Source organism: Triturus cristatus, chromosome 8 (assembly GCF_964204655.1).
Source record: "Triturus cristatus chromosome 8, aTriCri1.1, whole genome shotgun sequence".
Classification (NCBI taxonomy): domain Eukaryota; kingdom Metazoa; phylum Chordata; class Amphibia; order Caudata; family Salamandridae; genus Triturus; species Triturus cristatus.
In genome coordinates, this window is record NC_140591.1 from 1,420,953,773 (window position 1) to 1,420,971,768 (window position 17,996).

Consider the following 17,996-nt stretch of genomic DNA (forward strand, 5'->3'; position numbering starts at 1 on the left):
CGGCGCCGCACCCGACGCCGATGGATGACCGTTTCATCTACCATCCTGCTCCGGTCGTTCCTCCTGTGTATCAGGAATCGGATGACGGGGGCGACTGGGAGGGGTCTGAGGACTCTATGGCCCTCCAGGGTCAACTTACACAGGACTGGGCAGACGAACTGGGGATTCCAGTGGTCTGGACACCTCCCCGGACGCTGGCTTCATCTCACCTCCGACTGTGGCTTCAGAGGAAGGTGCATGTTTTTTCAGTGGTGCTGCGCAAGACGGCCGAAGCCCTGGGGCTCGAGTTGCCTGCTGTGGCCGTGAGGACTAATATCCTCACAGAGGTGCTTCAACCATCAGCAAGCTCCACAGAGCCTCTGCTGCAGTTCAATGAGGCCCTCGTCGACGTTCTGCAGGGCACTTGGTCCAAGCCCTCCACAGTTCCTCCTGTGGATCGGAACGTGGCCCGGCGCCACCGCCCTGCTCCGGGCGACCCCAGTTTCCTGTCCCAACACCACACCCCCGAGAGCCTGGTTATCCAGGCCTCCACTTCCCAATCCTCCTTACTGTCCGCTCCTCTGGATCAGGAATCCAAGAGGCTGGAACAGTTTGGAAAGAAACTGTTCTCTTCCCTCAGTTTGGGCCTGCGGTCTTTGAACACCGCTTGCCTCTTGGACCGTTTCTCCCACTCTCTTTGGGTTGCGGTGGAGGACGTGCTGCCACTGTGTCCGGAGGATGCCCGGACACGTCTCTCCCAGGCATTTGCTGACGGGCGAGATGCAGCGCGACATGCCATACGGTGTGGACTTTACACCACGGAATCGCTGGGTAGGGCGATTTCCACCACGGTGGTGCTCCGGCGCCACGCCTGGTTGAGGTCCACGTCTTTTTCGGGGGATGTCCAGAGTACACTCATGGATATGCCCTTTGATGGAGCTCGCATTTTTGGTGAGAAGGCGGATAGTGCGCTGGCTCGTTTTAAGGACTCCCGGGCTACGGCCACGTCCTTGCGTCTTTCGGCCCCACGGCTGCACAATTCCGCCTTTCGCCCCTTTTGTGGCCAAGGAAGGGGCGCCTCCTCACGTCCGCCTAGCCACCAACCGCAGAACCAACCTGCACACGGTCGCGGACGTGGGTTACACCGTGGCAGTTCTAGAGGACAATGTGGTCAGTCCACATCCACCCCGGCAGCATCCGCCTCAAAGCCCTCCTAGTCCGAGCTTTCCGGCCATTCCACGCCAGAGGGCGGCAGAGTTCGCCATCACCTGCTCCACTGGCGCTCCATCACTTCGGACAGGTGGGTGCTGCAAATCGTCCGAAGGGGCTACTCCCTCCCCTTCGAGATGACCCCTCCAGCCATGCCACCGCAGTGCCACTGTATATCGGAGGATCACTTGAATCTTCTGCGGGAGGAAGTTACGGCCCTCTTGGCCAAAGAGGCCGTCGAGCGCGTTCCTGGTCCGGAAGTAGGCCGTGGTTGCTATTCCCACTACTTTCTGGTTCCCAAGAAGGGCAATGGGGGCCTACGCCCTATCTTGGACCTCAGGAGCATCAACACCTTCCTCCGGAAGGAACGGTTCAAGATGCTAACTTTAGCTCAGGTTCTGGCTGCCCTCGACCCTGGAGACTGGATGGTAGCGTTGGACTTGCAGGATGCCTATTTTCACATCCCCGTCCTGCTGGCCCACCGGCGTTACCTGCGGTTCACGGTGGGTCAGGAGCACTTTCAGTTCACCGTTCTCCCCTTCGGCCTCACCAGTGCCCCTCGGGTGTTCACGAAAGTGATGGCGGTGGTCGCAGCTCATCTGCGCAGATCAGCGGTTCCAGTCTTCCCCAATCTCGATGACTGGCTGTTGAAGGCGGGCTCGCCCCAGCAAGTCGTCTCCCACCTCCAGACTACGGCCGACCTCCTGCATTTGCTGGGGTTCTCCATCAACGTGCCGAAGTCACAACTGAGTCCCTCCCAGAAGCTCCCCTTCATCGGAGCGGTTCTCGATTCGGCGCAGTTCCGGGCTTATCCTCCGGAACAACGGGTCCGGGATATTCAGGCTCTGATTCCCATCTTTCGGCCTCTATCCTGGGTTTCGGTCAGGTTGGTGCTGCGGCTTCTGGGCCTGATGGCCTCCTGCATCCTGTTGGTGCATTACGCCAGGTGGCGAATGCGGGCTCTGCAGTTAGACCTGATGTTTCAGTGGGCCCAGCATCGAGGCAACCTGTCCGACCATCTCTTGATCTCGGAGGGCACTGCGAAACAGTTGCAGTGGTGGCTCACGGACCGCGATTGGGTCAGCAGCAGATGCCTCTCCCTACCCCAACCGGAGCATGTAGTAGTGACGGACGCGTCCCTCCTGGGATGGGGGGCCACATGGGAGAGGCGGAGATCAGAGGACTCTGGTCTCCGGCGGAGACTCAACTCCACATCAACCTTTTGGAGCTGAGATCGATCCGGCTTGCACTGAAAGCCTTCCTTCCCTCTGTCCGGGGAAGTGTCGTGCAGGTGTTCACGGACAACACCACCCCCATGTGGTATTGCAACAAACAGGGCGGGGTGGGGTCGTGGACCCTTTGTCAGGAGGCTCTGCGCCTCTGGACATGGCTGGAACACCAGGGCATCACCCTGGTGGTTCAACATCTGGCGGGCTCTCTGAACGCCAGAGCAGACCAACTCACCCGCCGGTGCATGATGGATCACGAATGGCGTCTGAACTCGGACGTGGCCCAAGGTCTCTTTCTGCAGTGGGGAGAGCCTTGGTTAGATCTATTCGTCACCGAAGAGAACGCGCAATGTCAGCAGTTCTGCGCGTTGGAATTTCCAAGGCAGCACTCGCTCGGAGACGCTTTTCGTCTCGAGTGGAGTTGCGGTCTGCTGTACGCCTTTCCGCCTATACCACTTCTGCCCAGAGTGCTGAAGAAGATCAGGCGCGACCGGGCCCAAGATATCTTAGTGACTCCGGATTGGGCACGAAGGTTCTGGTATCCCGAGCTACTCAGTATGTCAATCGATCCCCCGATACGACTGCTTCTTCAGGAGGACCTTCTGTCGCAGCAGCAGGGGACGGTCCTCCATCCGAACCTGTCCAGCCTCCACCTCCATGCGTGGAGATTGAGCGGCGGCAATTGATGCCATTTGACTTGCCTCCTGAAGTCTGTGATGTCATTCTGGCAGCCAGGCGTCCCTCCACAAAGATGGTATACGCCTGCCGATGGAACAAATTTGTGGCATGGTGCACAGCAAAGGCTGTGGATCCCCTTTCCGCCCCTCTTTCTGAAGATTCTACTCTTTCTTCTTTCTTTGGCCCGGCAGGGCTCTGCTTTGGGCACCTTGAAAGGTTATCTTGCTGCCATCTCTGCCTTCTTACGGCTTCCTGATCGGCCTTCTCTTTTCAAGTCCCCTGTTGTTTCCCGTTTTCTCAAAGGCATTACTCACATGTTCCCTCCTGTCCCCTTCGTAATGCCTCAGCGGGACTTGAATCTTGTTCTGACTTTTCTGATGTGCGCTCCTTTAGAGCCTCTTCACAATTGTCCCATTCGTCTTCTGACCCTGAAAACTGCTTTCCTGGTAGCTATCACCTCGGCTAGACAGGTGAGTGAGCTCCAGGCTCTGCCATCTAAGCCTCCCTTTCTTTCTGTTCATCCTGTAGGAGAGTAGGGTCTGCAATCCTATGATCACCCAGATTTTTTGCTTTTGCTTCATTGGTTTACGACTTTCCCTGGCGGTGGGCCTGCCAATCAGACCCACAGCCTAGCTGTTCTCTCTCGAAATTAACACACATGTACATTAGGTGCATCCACTAATTGGAACTTGTCAGTCCCTGTCTCAGCATACCACAGGTATCCAGGGCATCGGTGTACCCAGGGCCTACCAGGGGCTGCAGCATGTATTATGCCACCCCTGGATGGCCGCCCAAAATCTGACACAACTGGCTGCACGACAGCTGGGGCAAGGTGGTGTAATCACCCGTTGCTGTAGGTGTAGTATTCCTATACCTAACCCTAAAATGGACGCATGGATTCCTGTCAGTCACTCCTATGGCAGGCCTTAACAATCCTGAAGGCAGAGTGCTGGGAATCATGTGAGATGGTGCTCTGGCGCGAGCTGAGCCCGTCGACGGCTTGCGGAACCAAATCCTAAATAGCCGTTCCATGGTGACGCGGGCCAACAACCTTAAAGTGCATTATAATCCTCGCGGTTATTTGCTAACTTTGGCATCGCATCACCCACACATGTCGAGTAAGGTGTTCTGAACATTTGGTGTTTAGGAAACAACTAAAAACTCTGTTGTTCACAAATGCAATCTAATGCCTTCCACATGCTCTACTCTTGATATAGGATTCTTATGCCAGTAGCGCAGAGATACTCCAGTTGGAGTCGATTCTAGCGCTTTACAAACCTGCAAATAAATAAAAATAAATAAATACGAATTGGAATACGAACCCCTCGCCAGTTCTGGCGACGGGGTTAGCATTCCACCCTTCTAGAGGGACCTGACATGGAAGTAACCTTGAACCCCGGTTAAAGTTGACTCAAGCCTCAGCATCACAAAATGGATGCTGCCACCAGACACAAGTCTGACCTCCTGCTGCTGGGAGACCTTCCAGCGAGGGGAGCTTGGACAAAGGGTTTCCTGTCGAGGGCGGTGTTAGCACCATCCCAGACAGGGTTTGTGTATCCCAGGTAGGCAGGGCTGAAAGGAAGGTGATTGCAAGTGGCACCCCGGTGCTCACTGTGCATAGCCCGGCTCAAACCAGTTTCGGGGGCACACCAGCCCCTGAGCTGGGGCGAAGCCGGACAAAGGATAGGGGTGTAACCACCCCCCTCCTGGTCCCACCCATAGGTAGGACCTAGTCACGGGCCAGCCCCTTTTTCCTAGAATAAAGGTGGGAGCGGGTCCCCTTCCCAAATTGGATAATTCTGAATCTTGAACTACTTTCCACGAAAGGAACGCTTGACTTTTCTGAAGACTCTCCCTTGTGGCTAAGGAGTAGCCACCCTGCACCAGCAGGCACCAACTAAGCGCTTGCGGTTTGCTGTACGTCTCTCCCACGGATCAAGACTGCCCAGCTCGACGAGACCCGGGTTCCCTGCCATCTCTGACCTCTACCTACATCGTCAGCCCAGCTGAGATTCGTAGGTGTGACGAGACCTGCGGGACCGGCCATCTTCAGAACCTGCACGACGCTTATCTAACACGCCCACCGAGGGACCCTCGAGTGAGTGTACCTAGGGTTTGAGAAGCCCTAACCCAGAGCGGCTCCAGCACCGAAGTCCGCCTCCCCAGCATCCACGAGATCTGCGTGGGGGCCCTTCTGCTCCTTGCTGTTCACCGCGTTGTCCGACCACTCGCCGACCGGCTTGTGGCCCTCTTCACAACGCACCGCGATAGTTTGTTTTCATCACTGGTCTGGTTGCTCCAGACTGGCCCTTGCTCCCCTTCAACAGAGGAGTACCTCGGACCCTCCTGGTCCACTCCAGACGCCATCTTGACTCCCCCGCGTGGGTTTGCCACTGCCAAGACCTGCTGCCCCACTCCTGGGCCCAGCATCATCGACAGCAGTCACCTTCGTGGGACAGCTCGCCCTCCATCCTGGTCGCCGCCGCGCCTCCTGGTCCGAGGAACAGCCGAGTCCGACGTCATCCACTCACCTGGACGAGGTGACTTCAGCCGGTACCTTCCTGGTACCCACACGATCGCTGGCTAGCGGTTGAGAACTGAGTCCCCTCTGCTTTCAGGTTTCCTTCAACACCGATCCAGGCTTGGATCTCGCTGAAACATCGACACTGGTCGCCTGCCAGCAACTTCTTCTTTCAGGCTCCTGAGACTACAACGAGGACTCCCGACATCTTGCCGAACCTCACGCAGCCGCAGCCTCTGGGCTAGGTAACTCGAGCATTTCGGTGCTCCATCGCAGGTTCGCTCTACAAGTGTCCAGTTCCTCCTGCAGACCTCCAGGCAACAGGGACCGGTCAAGCTTGATAACATGGATGTACATTTCTACCCAGACTTTACTCCGGCGGTCCAAAAACTGAGATTGAGTTTTCTCGGAGTTAAACGTCGCCTACGGGACCTGAACCTTAAGTACTCAATGCTTTTTCCAGCTAAGCTAAGGGTGGAGGTGGATGGACGCACGCACTTTTTTGACCGACCCGAGGCGGCTGGGGACTGGTTGGACACTCTGCCTGGAGATCGGGGCCGAGGGGGTGGGGTGGTGCGGTTGGCGGGGAGGGCCCGCCGGATCAGAACTGAGGGGTGAAGAATAGGCCTTGCTCTGGACAACATTCCTTTACCATTTACTGATCGTTTAGGTTCCCCTCCGATGGAGGTCGTGTGGGGTCTGTTGGGGGCTTCCCTCCTCCTCTGGGGGACTAGTTAGTTTTCATCTATGGGGCGACAGGCACACTGCACTTTGGGGGGGCTGTCTGGGCTCATGCAGGGGTGCAGGGAGGGGGGAGTTCTGTTGGGATGGGGGGGTGGGGGGGGGTATGTTGTTTGTTTGCACCGCAAGGCAAGCCCTTTACTGTATTGTTGCTCTCGAGATGCTCTGTGGGGGACGACTGATTGCTTCTACGTATGATGGGGGGTAGGGATTTGACTGTGTTGTCATGGAATGTTAACGGCCTGGGGGACAGGATTAAGCGTGGTGTGGTCCTGCAGTACCTGAAACGTATCTCACCAGATGTTATCTTCCTGCAGGAGACACACCTTATAGGTAACTCCTTCCATGCCATGAATCGGCGAGGCTATCGTTTGGTGGCCCACTCGGGCTTCACCTCGGGCTCGCGGGGGGTGGGTATCATGATTAAGAACTCGCTCCCGCTGGAGATTGATGAGGTGCGCCATGATGAGAGGGGACGCTACGCTGTTCTGGTGGGTAGAATGGAGGGTAGAGTGTTTGTTTTTATATCAGTGTACGTCCCGCCTGGGTTACAATCTACTACATTTGCGGATTTAGGGCGCCTCCTCCTGGACCTCCCGGGTGGCCTGCTGGTGGTTGGGGGGGACTTTAATGCGGTAGTTTCTGGGTCTACGGATCGCCATCCCCCTAGGGACCTCCCCCGGGCACAGGCCTGGCTGTCCGGCCTTCTAGATACTCTGGGCCTGGTGGATTGCTGGCGACTAAAGCATCCCGCACAGCGGCAATACACCTTCCACTCGGGTGCCCATGGTAGCCTCTCGCGGCTTGATTACATCCTTGTCCCGGCGGCCTATGCTGGGAGGGTGGGAGAGGTGTGCCACCTGGCGCGGGGCATTTCAGATCACTCCCCAGTCCTGTTACATCTCGATGTCTTCCCTAGGGGGGAGGGCAGGGTGGCTCCAATCAATGCTTGGTACTTGCGTGACCCCACTATTCGTGCCGACTTGATCAAATCCTTACAGCGATACTTTGATGAGAATGTGGGGTCTGTCCCTTCGGCCATTTCCCTGTGGGAGGCTTTTAAGGTAGTTCTCAGAGGGGAGGCCCTCTCCTCTATCTCCCATGCCCGGAGGCGCGAGCGGGAGGAGGTAGCCCGGGTGGAGGCCGAGATTGCGGAGCTGGAGGGTGACCTGGGGAGCGGGGTAACAGACGCCAAGTTGCATGTTCTGCACCTCAAGCAGGCGGCCTATAGGGCCCTCGTCACGGAGGCGGCCAGGGGCCTCAGTAGAGAGCAACAGGGGCGACTGTATGATGTGGGTGACAAGGCTGGTAAATTGATTGCGTGGTTGGACAAGAGGGAGAGAGCGAGTCGTGTGGTTCCTTTGATTGAGGGGATGGATGGTGTGCCTGTCACCGAGCCGGAAGCCATTGTCTCCTGCTTCGCGGATTACTTTCGCGAGGTGTACTCCCCGGTTTCTCCCTGCTCGGAGGAAGATTCCCATGCCCTGCTTCGGGACATCGCGCTGCCCTCCCTTACGGTGGAGGACAGGGATTTGTTGGACGCTCCTCCCACCTCGGACGAAATTGCCCTGGCTATTCGCTCGGTCGCATCCGGAAAGGCCATGGGCCCCAATGGTATCCCCATCGAGCTTTACAAGCTGCGACCGGATGTACTGGCGCCCCACCTGCGCGCCATGTTCCTGGCGGCCCACTCGCAGGGTTCCCTCCCGCCGGACCAGCGTCTGGCCACAATCGCGGTGATCCACAAGGAGGGGAGACCCCGTGAGCGGGTTACATCCTATAGGCCAATCTCGCTCTTGAACGCGGAACCCAAAATCCTCGCCAAGGTACTGGCCAACCGGCTGGTTGGCGTGGTGGGCGATTTGGTCCACCAAGACCAATCTGGCTTTATACCCCATCGCAACACGGCTCTTAATCTGCGACGCTTGCATGGGGTGCTCGCGCGTGTCCCGTTTGTGCGGGAGCCGGCCATCTTGGCGTCCTTGGACGCCACCATGGCGTTTGACACGCTTGAATGGCCATACATCTGGGCGATGCTGGCGAAATTTGGATTTGGACCGGGATTCATCAGCTGGGTCAAATTGTTGTATTCGGGCCCATTGGCGCAGGTGGTGGTGAATGGGCGGGTCTCGGCCCCCTTTGTGCTGGGGCGGGGCACGCGTCAGGGTTGCCCCTTGTCACCGCTCCTGTTTGCATTGGCCTTGGAGCCCTTGGCGGAGTGGCTGCGGTGGCACCCCTCCATCCGTGGTCTCCGCTGGACCCCCGAGCATGAGGACCGCGTGTCCCTCTACGCCGATGATATCCTTTTGTATCTCGCCTCCCCGCGTAACTCGCTGATTGTCCTGGTTGATGTTTTGCGCTCCTTCGGTCGTAACTCAGGCCTTGTCATCAACTGGGCGAAATCCTGCGTGTATGTGCTCTCCGGGGAGGCTCCGGTCCTACCACGGGACTGCCCGATCCAGATTGCCTCCCAGGGGTTCCGGTACCTGGGTATATATATTACTCTAGACCCGGAGGCCCGCTACGAGCGGAACTTGCTGCCCCCCCTCCAGCGCTTGCGGGAGGACGTTGCGCGCTGGCGGCGTCTTCCGCTTTCGCCGCTTGGCCGAGCGGCCTTGTTTAAGATGATGTCCTTGCCGCGCTTTCTGTATGCGCTTCAGAACACTATGGACTTGGTTCCGGCGCGCTACTTCCGTGAGGTGGAGAGCCTGCAGCGGCGCCTGTTCTGGGACGGGAGGCCACGTATTGCTTTGGCTAAATTGACGCTCCCGTGGTACGATGGGGGGGTTGCCCTCCCGGACATTAAACGGTATTACTGGGCCTCCCAGCTAGCTGCGATTAATCATGGCCTTTACGGGCCCGCCCTGAACCCGGCATTTGAAATGGACAAGATGCTCCTGCCCGGTGGTGACTACAATCGAGCGCTCTACTCTGGCGCGCCCGACTCCCGTCTGACGGGACCGACGCGTGTCATGGTGCGTGTCTGGCACGCGGCTAATGCAGCGATGGGGTGGAAGGACCGTTTGACCCGGGCGACACCGCTATATGCGTCTGAGGTTGGGCTCCCTGTGGACATCGAAGGGCTTCGAGAAGTGGGACACGATCGGATTCAGCACAGTGGGAGACCTCTGGACAAGGGGTGGATTCAAAACTTTTGAGACGCTGCGGACGGAATTTCAGCTGCAAGGCAGTGAGTACTTTCGGTACTTACAAGTCCGCCACGCGCTGGGCTCTGTCTTCCCTGATGTCGCGTCCATTCCGGAGTCTTCCCCCCTGGAGGACAGAGTGCTGGATGGCCATGTCCCAGACAGCACGATCTCCCTGATATATAAAAAACTGATCAACGACAGATCGTGCCTGCTGACTAGTCTCCGCGAGGCCTGGGTTGCCGACGGGCTGGAACTGGACGACGAGGACTGGATTTCCGCGGTGGCCTCTCCGAAGGAGGTGGCCATCCCGGCTCGCCTTCGCTTCGTCCAGCTTAAGATCCTCCACCGGGTCTACGTGACGGGGCCAAGGCTTCTACGTATGGGCTTTGTTGGTGACGGATTGTGTAAGCGTGGCTGTGGTGCCTTGGCAACTTTTATGCATATTCTGTGGGAATGCCCACAGGTGGAGCGATTCTGGCGTGGTGTGCATGAGGTCCTGCGTGTGGTAACGCGTGTTGCGCTGTCGCCTGAAGCGAGGAGATGCTTGCTGAATGTGTGGGAACCAAATGACTATTCGGTCCCGCAGACGCGGTGGGTGACTCTGGGATACATGATAGCTAAGCGTGACATTGCTCAATTGTGGGGATCCCAGAGGCCCCCGGCGGTGTCGGCCTGGAAAGAACACATGGATTGGTGTATGTTTCGTGAAAAGGTGGTGTATGTTGCGAGGGGTAAGCCTGGGGCGTGGGTGAAAATCTGGGGCCCCTGGAACGCCTATCGCGGGGGTATTTGTGAGCCGCCACTGCTACCGGCCGCCTCACCAGCTCCGTCCCCTTAGCCGACCCCCTCCCCCAGCCGCGGGCATGTGGTTCCCCTGTCCCTGATCTATTCCCATTCCCCTCTTCAGAGTTTGGCTGCTGGTTGGGATCCCCCACTTAAGGAGCACGTGCCGTCACTTTGGATGGCGGGTTGCCTTGCGGGTGTGGTTTTTTGTGTTGTTCTGTTTTGGAAAAAAAAGGAAACCGTATTGTGGGCTTGGAGTTATGGGGCCTGCGCTATTGATATCTCCTGATTTACCGATCTGCACCGCCAAGAGACTCTTACTGTAGGTATGTCATATGCTTCTGCCACTCTAGCGGCCGGCCGGATGGTTGTAGGCCCATACTTGTAACCCTTTTTTAACATGTAATAAACGGTTTCAAAAAAAAAAAAAAAAAAAAAAAAACAAGTGTCCAGTTCCTTTTTCGTTTAGTCCCACTGATCGGATCACTCCGGAATCAGTAACTCCAGACTCTAACCACTCGCATTTCACTGTTAGCGTAGATGGTTTCTCGTGCCCTTCGGGCATTACTGTAAATTGTGCAACTGAAGTATTTTCTAAGAGTTTTGTAGTGTGCTTAGCTCCCTGACTCATAAAGAGATAGGGTAGTCTTGTTATAAATAAATATCCTTTATTTTCATAACAACTTGTGTGGTGTCCTTTCACTTGACGTTCAAGGGGTATATGTGATGGTAAACAGCTGGCTTAACACGCCTTCTAGAGTTTAGCCTAAAGACTGCTCGTATCCACGCTACTAGGATAGCTGGTCTAAAAGGTTGACTTACAACCAATCATCAATAAGGGTCGTTTGGAATGATACACAGTGATCACTAGAATAGTGAGCACTACATATCAGGCCAACTTCTCACACATCCGAACAAGGTTGTCCTCCGGCCTCGTCCTTCTTTTCTACCGAAAGTGGTGACCCCCTTTCACCTCGGGCAATCTGTCACGTTGCCCACCTTCTTTCCACCTCCTTCAAGAGAGGAAGAGAGGCTCCACCGTCTGGACCCAAAACGGGCGCTGTCCTTTTATTTGGACCGCAACCAACAGTTCCGGGTGGACGACCAACGTTTTGTTGGATACGTAGGAGCTAAGAAGGGGAAAGCGGTACACAAACGAACCATCTCACAGTGGGTCGTGTTGTGTATTAAACTTTGTTACTCCTTGGCAAAAAAGGACCCTCCTGTTGGGTTGAGGGCCCATTCCACCCGGGCCACAGCGGCTACTACTGCCCTGGGCCGGGGAGTTCCCTTGCGGGACATCTGTCAGGCGGCGACGTGGGCTTCACTGCACACGTTTGCCAAGCACTATTGCCTGGACAATCTGAAAGAAACACGTTAGTTAGATTCCTCACCTTAGAATATCCCCAGGCGTCAGACTGGATCCGGAATATTTTTCGTCAGCAATACCCCTTGTGCGTCGCTAGGCGTCGTCTGCGGCTCCGCGTCCGTCGTCGGCGTCGTGCGCCGGAATGACATCGTCGGAGTACTTAGACGCAGCCCTCGCGCGCTGACGTCAGTTCTTCTTTTTTCCACACCAGTAAGCGCAGATCCGGGAGAGCTACCCCTTTAGTCATTTTTGACTAACTTTTTTGATCCTTTTTGATCTTGTCTCGACTCCGGTGCCGGTAGGATGCCTGGTTTTAAAGCCTATGCTGACTGCAACCGCTTGATGTCGGTTACGGACCATCACCGACGGTGCCTTTACTGCTTGGGCCACGACCACGACGCGGAGTCGTGTTCGGACTGCAAGGCCCTGACCTCGAAGGCTAGATGGGAGCGGTCCCGTAAGCTTCTCGAGATTCGCCACTCGGCTCCGCGCGCCTCTCGATCCCGGTCCAGGAGGAGGTCCAAGGATCGGTCGCGGAGCCGCAGCCGACGTCACCATCGGTCGTCGGGATCCAAGTCTTCGGGTAAGTCGAAGCATTCCAAGAAGTCCAAGAAGCGACACCGCTCTTAGGACTCCCCTCGCCGGTCGTGCGACTCGGCCGAGGGTCAGGGTGGTTCCACCCCCGCGGCTCCGGCGGAGCCGCAGGCGCCGCGCAAGTCCCCATACCCACCGGTCCCTGGGACTGACGCGACGCCGGCGGAAGTCAGTGCCTTCCTCTCGGCCATGAGGAGCCTGGCTCCGCCGTCGACGCCCGCTGGCACGCCTTCGGGCCTCGCGGACCCGACTGGGCTGCCTTGCCTGCCGGCGGCTCCGGCCCCGGCGCCGTTGACGGCTCCGGCCTCGACGCCGCAAGCGCCCGAGGGACCCGTTCCCGAGTCCCCGCCGACGCCGGTCGACCACGTAACGCCTCCTCTGCCGGCGTCGACACCGATACCACCCCCGACGCCGACTCAGCTCGACGTCGAGCCTCGGTTCAGCCCCACTCCGGGCCCGGCGCCGATACGGCGTCGATGGACGCCGCGTTCGGCGCCGCTGGAGACACATTATGTCTATCGCCCTGCTCCACTCCTTCCTCCTGTATACCAGGAATCGGATGATGGGGACAACTGGGAGGGATCCGAGGATCCTATGGCCCTTCAGGCTCAAATGTCACAGGACTGGGCAGATGAACTGGGGGAGGCCAGTGGCCTGGATACCTCTCCGGACACTGGATTCGTCTCTCCTCCGACTGTGGCTTCAGAGGAGGGCGCTGCTTTCTCTGTGGTGCTGCGCAAGGCGGCCGCAGCCCTTGGGTTCGAGCTGCCTGCCGTGGCTGTGAGGACTAACGTCCTTACTGAGGTGCTTCAGTCTGCAGCAAGCTCCACTGAGCCTCTGCTGCAATTCAATGAGGCCCTCATTGACGTTCTGCAGGGCACCTGGTCCAAGCCCTCCACAGTTCCTCCTGTGGACAGGAACGTCGCCAGGCGCCACCGCCCTGCTCCGGGCAACCCCAGTTTTCTGTCCCAACACCCTACCCCTGAGAGCCTGGTTATACAGGCCTCTACCTCCCAATCCTCCTTCCCGGCCGCCCCGCCGGACCGGGATTCCAAGAGACTGGAACAGTTTGGCAAGAAGCTGTTCTCCTCCCTTAGTTTGGGCCTGCGGTCTTTGAACACCGCCTGTCTCTTGGACCGTTATTCCCACTCTCTGTGGGATGCGGTGGAGGACGTGCTGCCCCTGTGTCCGGAGGAGGTCCGGACACAACTTACCCAGGCTCTGGCCGATGGGAGGGATGCAGCGCGACATGCTATCCGATGTGGGCTTGACACTACGGACTCGCTGGGTAGGGCCATTTCTACCATAGTGGCGCTTAGACGTCACGCCTGGCTGCGGTCCACGTCATTTTCGGGTGATGTCCAGAGCACTCTCATGGACATGCCCTTTGATGGCACTCGCCTTTTTGGCGAGAAAGCGGACAGTGCGCTGAATCGTTTTAAGGACTCCCGGGCTACGGCCAAGTCCTTGGGCCTCTCGGCCCCGCGGTCGCAAACTTCCGCCTTTCGCCCCTTTCGAGGCCAAGGAAGGGGTGCCTCCTCACGTGCGCCTAGCCACCAGCCGCAGAACCAACCTGCGCGCGGTCGCGGACGTGGTTTCCGCCGAGGCGGTTCTGGAGGACGACGAGGTCAGCCCACATCCACCCCGGCAGCATCCGCCTCAAAGCCTTCCTAGTCCGAGCTTTCAGGCCCATTCCACGCCAGTGGGCGGCAGAGTTCGCCATCACCTGCTCCACTGGCGGTCCATCACATCGGACAGGTGGGTGCTGCAAATCGTCCGAAGGGGCTACTCCCTCCCTTTCGAGACGACCCCTCCAGCCATGCCACCGCAGCACCACCGTATCTCGGGGGATCACTTGAATCTTCTCCACGAGGAGGTTTCGGCCCTCTTGGCCAAGGGGGCCGTCGAGCGCGTTCCGAGCCCAGAAGTAGGTCGTGGTTGTTATTCCCACTACTTTCTGGTTCCAAAGAAGGGCAAAGGGGGCCTCCGCCCTATCTTGGACCTCCGGAACGTCAATGCCTTCCTCCGGAAGGAAAGGTTCAAGATGTTAACTTTGGCTCAGGTTCTAGCTGCCCTAGACCCCGGAGACTGGATGGTAGCGTTGGACTTGCAGGACGCTTATTTCCACATCCCCGTCCTGCCGGCCCACCGGCGTTACCTGCGGTTCACGGTGGGCCAAGAGCACTTTCAGTTTACCGTGCTCCCCTTCGGCCTCACCAGTGCCCCTTGGGTGTTCACGAAAGGGATGGCGGTGGTCGCAGCTCATCTGCGCAGATCAGGGGTTCCAGTCTTCCCCTATCTCGACGACTGGTTGTTGAAGGCGGGCTCGCCCCAGACAGTCGTCTCCTACCTCCAGACTACGGTGGATCTCCTGCATTTGCTGGGATTTTCCATCAACGTGCCGAAGTCACACTTGAGTCCCTCTCAGAAGCTCCTCTTCATCGGAGCAGTTCTCGATTCGGCGCAGTTCCGGGTCTATCCACCGGAACAGCGGGTCCGGGATATTCAGGCCCTGATTCCCATCTTTCGGCCTCTATCCTGGGTTTCGGTCAGGCTAGTGTTGCGGCTTCTGGGGCTGATGGCCTCCTGCATCCTACTAGTGCATCACGCCAGGCGGCGCATGCGGGCTCTGCAGTGGGACCTGAAGTTTCAGTGGGCCCAGCATCACGGCAACCTGTCCGACCGTGTCTTGATCTCGGAGGGCACTGCACAGCAGTTGCAGTGGTGGCTCACGGACCGCGATTGGGTCATGGGCAGAAGCCTCTCCCTTCCCCAACCGGAGCATGTCGTAGTGACGGATGCGTCCCTCCTGGGATGGGGTGGCCATATGGGAGAGGCGGAGATCAGAGGCCTCTGGTCTCCGGCGGAGTCTCGCCTCCACATCAACTTATTGGAGCTGAGAGCGATCCGACTTGCACTGAAAGCCTTCCTTCCCTCTGTCCGGGGAAGTGTCGTGCAGGTGTTCACGGACAACACCACCGCCATGTGGTATTGCAACAAACAGGGAGGGGTGGAGTCGTGGACCCTTTGTCAGGAGGCTCTGCGCCTCTGGACATGGCTGGAGCACCAGGGCGTCACCCTAGTGGTTCAACATCTGGCGAGCTCTCTGAACGCCAGAGCAGACGAACTCAGCCGCCGGTGCATGATGGATCACGAATGGCGTCTGAACTCCGAAGTGGCGCAAGGTCTCTTTCAGCAGTGGGGAGAGCCTTGGTTAGATCTATTCGCCACCGAAGAGAACGCGCAATGTCAGCAGTTCTGCGCGTTGGAATTTCCAAGGCGGCACTCGCTCGGCGACGCTTTTCGTCACGAGTGGAGTTGCGGTCTGTTGTACGCCTTTCCGCCTATACCACTTCTGCCCAGAGTGCTGAAGAAGATCAGTCACGACCGGGCCCAAGTCATCTTGGTGGCTCCGGATTGGGCACGAAGGTACTGGTATCCCGAGCTACTCAGTATGTTGACCGATCCTCCGATACGTCTGCCCCTTCGGGAGGATCTTCTGTCGCAGCAGCAGGGGACGGTCCTCCACCCGAACCTGTCCAGCCTCCACCTCCATGCGTGGAGATTGAGCGGCGGCAGTTGATGCCATTTGACTTGCCTCCTGAAGTCTGTGATATCATTCTGGCAGCCAGGCGTCCCTCCACAAAGACGGTATACGCCTGCCGGTGGAACAAATTTGTGGCATGGTGCACAGCAAAGGCTGTGGATCCCCTTTCCGCCCCTCTTTCTGAGGTTCTCCTCTTTCTTCTTTCTTTGGCCCGGCAGGGCTCTACCCTGGGCACCCTGAAAGGTTATCTTGCTGCCATCTCTGCCTTCTTGCGGCTTCCTGATCAGCCTTCTCTTTTCAAGTCCCCTGTAGTTACACGCTTTCTAAAAGGCATTACTCACACGTTCCCTCCTGTCCCTTTTGTAATGCCTCAGTGGGACTTGAATCTTGTTCTCACATTTCTGATGTGCGCTCCCTTTGAGCCTCTTCATAATTGTCCTCTTCGTCTGCTGACGCTTAAGACTGCTTTTCTGGTAGCCATCACCTCGGCTAGACGGGTGAATGAGCTCCAGGCTTTATCTTCAAAGCCTCCTTTTCTCTCTGTTCATCCGGACAAGGTTGTCCTTCGGCCTCGTCCCTCCTTTCTTCCGAAAGTGGTGACTCCATTTCATCTTGGGCAGTCTGTCACCTTACCCACCTTCTTTCCGCCTCCGCATCCTTCCAAAGAGGAAGAGAGGCTCCACCGTCTGGACCCAAAACGTGCGCTCTCCTTTTATTTGGACCGCACAAAGCAGTTCCGGGTGGACGACCAACTTTTCGTTGGATACGTGGGTGCTAAGAAGGGGAAAGCTGTGCACAAACGGACCATCTCTCGGTGGGTCGTTTTGTGCATCAAAATTTGTTACTCCTTGGCAAAAAAGGACCCTCCTGTTGGGCTGCGCGCCTACTCCACTCGGGCCACAGCGGCTACTACTGCTTTGGGACGGGGTGTCCCTTTGCAGGACATCTGTCAGGCGGCGACGTGGGCTTCGCTACACACGTTTGCCAGGCATTATTGCCTTGACAGCCAAGTCCGGAGGGATGGCTTCTTTGGCCGTTCTGTCCTCCAGGACTTTCTGGTGTGATCTTGGTTCGCAGACCCACCACTGGGGATGGTATTGCTTGGGTATCTATTCTAAGGTGAGGAATCTAACTAACGTGTTTCTTTCAGATGAACAAGTTACTTACCTTCGGTAACGATGTATCTGTAAGAAACATTAGTTAGTTAGATTCCTCACCGACCCACCCATCCTCCCCGTTCTGCGAACTGACATCTAGGGTTAAGGTTATCCTTTTCAGGCCCCTAGATTTTATTTTTGGCACCTGTGTCGGTCTTTGCATGGCTCTGCGTTCCTGGCGCGGAAAGCTATGTACAAGAACTGACATCAGCGCGCGAGGGCGGCGTCTAAGTACTCCGACTACGTCATTCCGGCGCACGACGCCGACGACGGACGCGGAGCCGCAGACGACGCCTAGCGACGCGCAAGGGGTATTGCTGACGAAAAATCTTCCGGATCCAGTCTGACGCCTGGGGATATTCTAAGGTGAGGAATCTAACTAACTAATGTTTCTTACAGATACATTGTTACCGAAGGTAAGTAACTTGTTCGCCAAGTCCGGAGAGACGGCTTCTTTGGCCTATTCTAAGGTGAGGAATCTAACTAACGTGTTTCTTTCAGATGAACAAGTTACTTACCTTCGGTAACGATGTATCTGTAAGAAACATTAGTTAGTTAGATTCCTCACCGACCCACCCATCCTCCCCGTTCTGCGAACTGACATCTAGGGTTAAGGTTATCCTTTTCAGGGCCCTAGATTTTTTGGCACCAGTGTCGGTCTCTTGCATGGCTCTGCGTTCCTGGCGCGGAAAGCTATGTACAAGAATTGGCGTCAGCGCACGAGGGTGGCGTCTAAGTACTCCGACGTCATTCCGGCGCACGACGCCTGACGCGGAGCCGCAGACGACGCCTAGCGACGCGCAAGGGGTATTGCTGACGAAAAATCTTTCCGGATCCAGCCTGACGCCTGGGGATATTCTAAGGTGAGGAATCTAACTAACTAATGTTTCTTACAGATACATCGTTATCGAAGGTAAGTAACTTGTTCTTTAGGGTGTTTCTAGGAATCACCCCAACCCATCGGCTACTTAAAGCTGCAATGCTAGCACCTCACCCACAGCTCCTCGCCACACTCTCTGGACCTGTGAAAGATCAGAAGA

The 17,996-nt window shown here is 57.1% G+C and overlaps 1 protein-coding gene across 13 annotated transcripts in view; it reads left to right on the top strand.

The window, feature by feature from the left end:
* PICALM (phosphatidylinositol binding clathrin assembly protein) overlaps positions 1 to 17,996 on the top strand; it is a 592,332-nt gene that overhangs the window by 554,777 nt on the left and 19,559 nt on the right. The window lies entirely within an intron of this gene.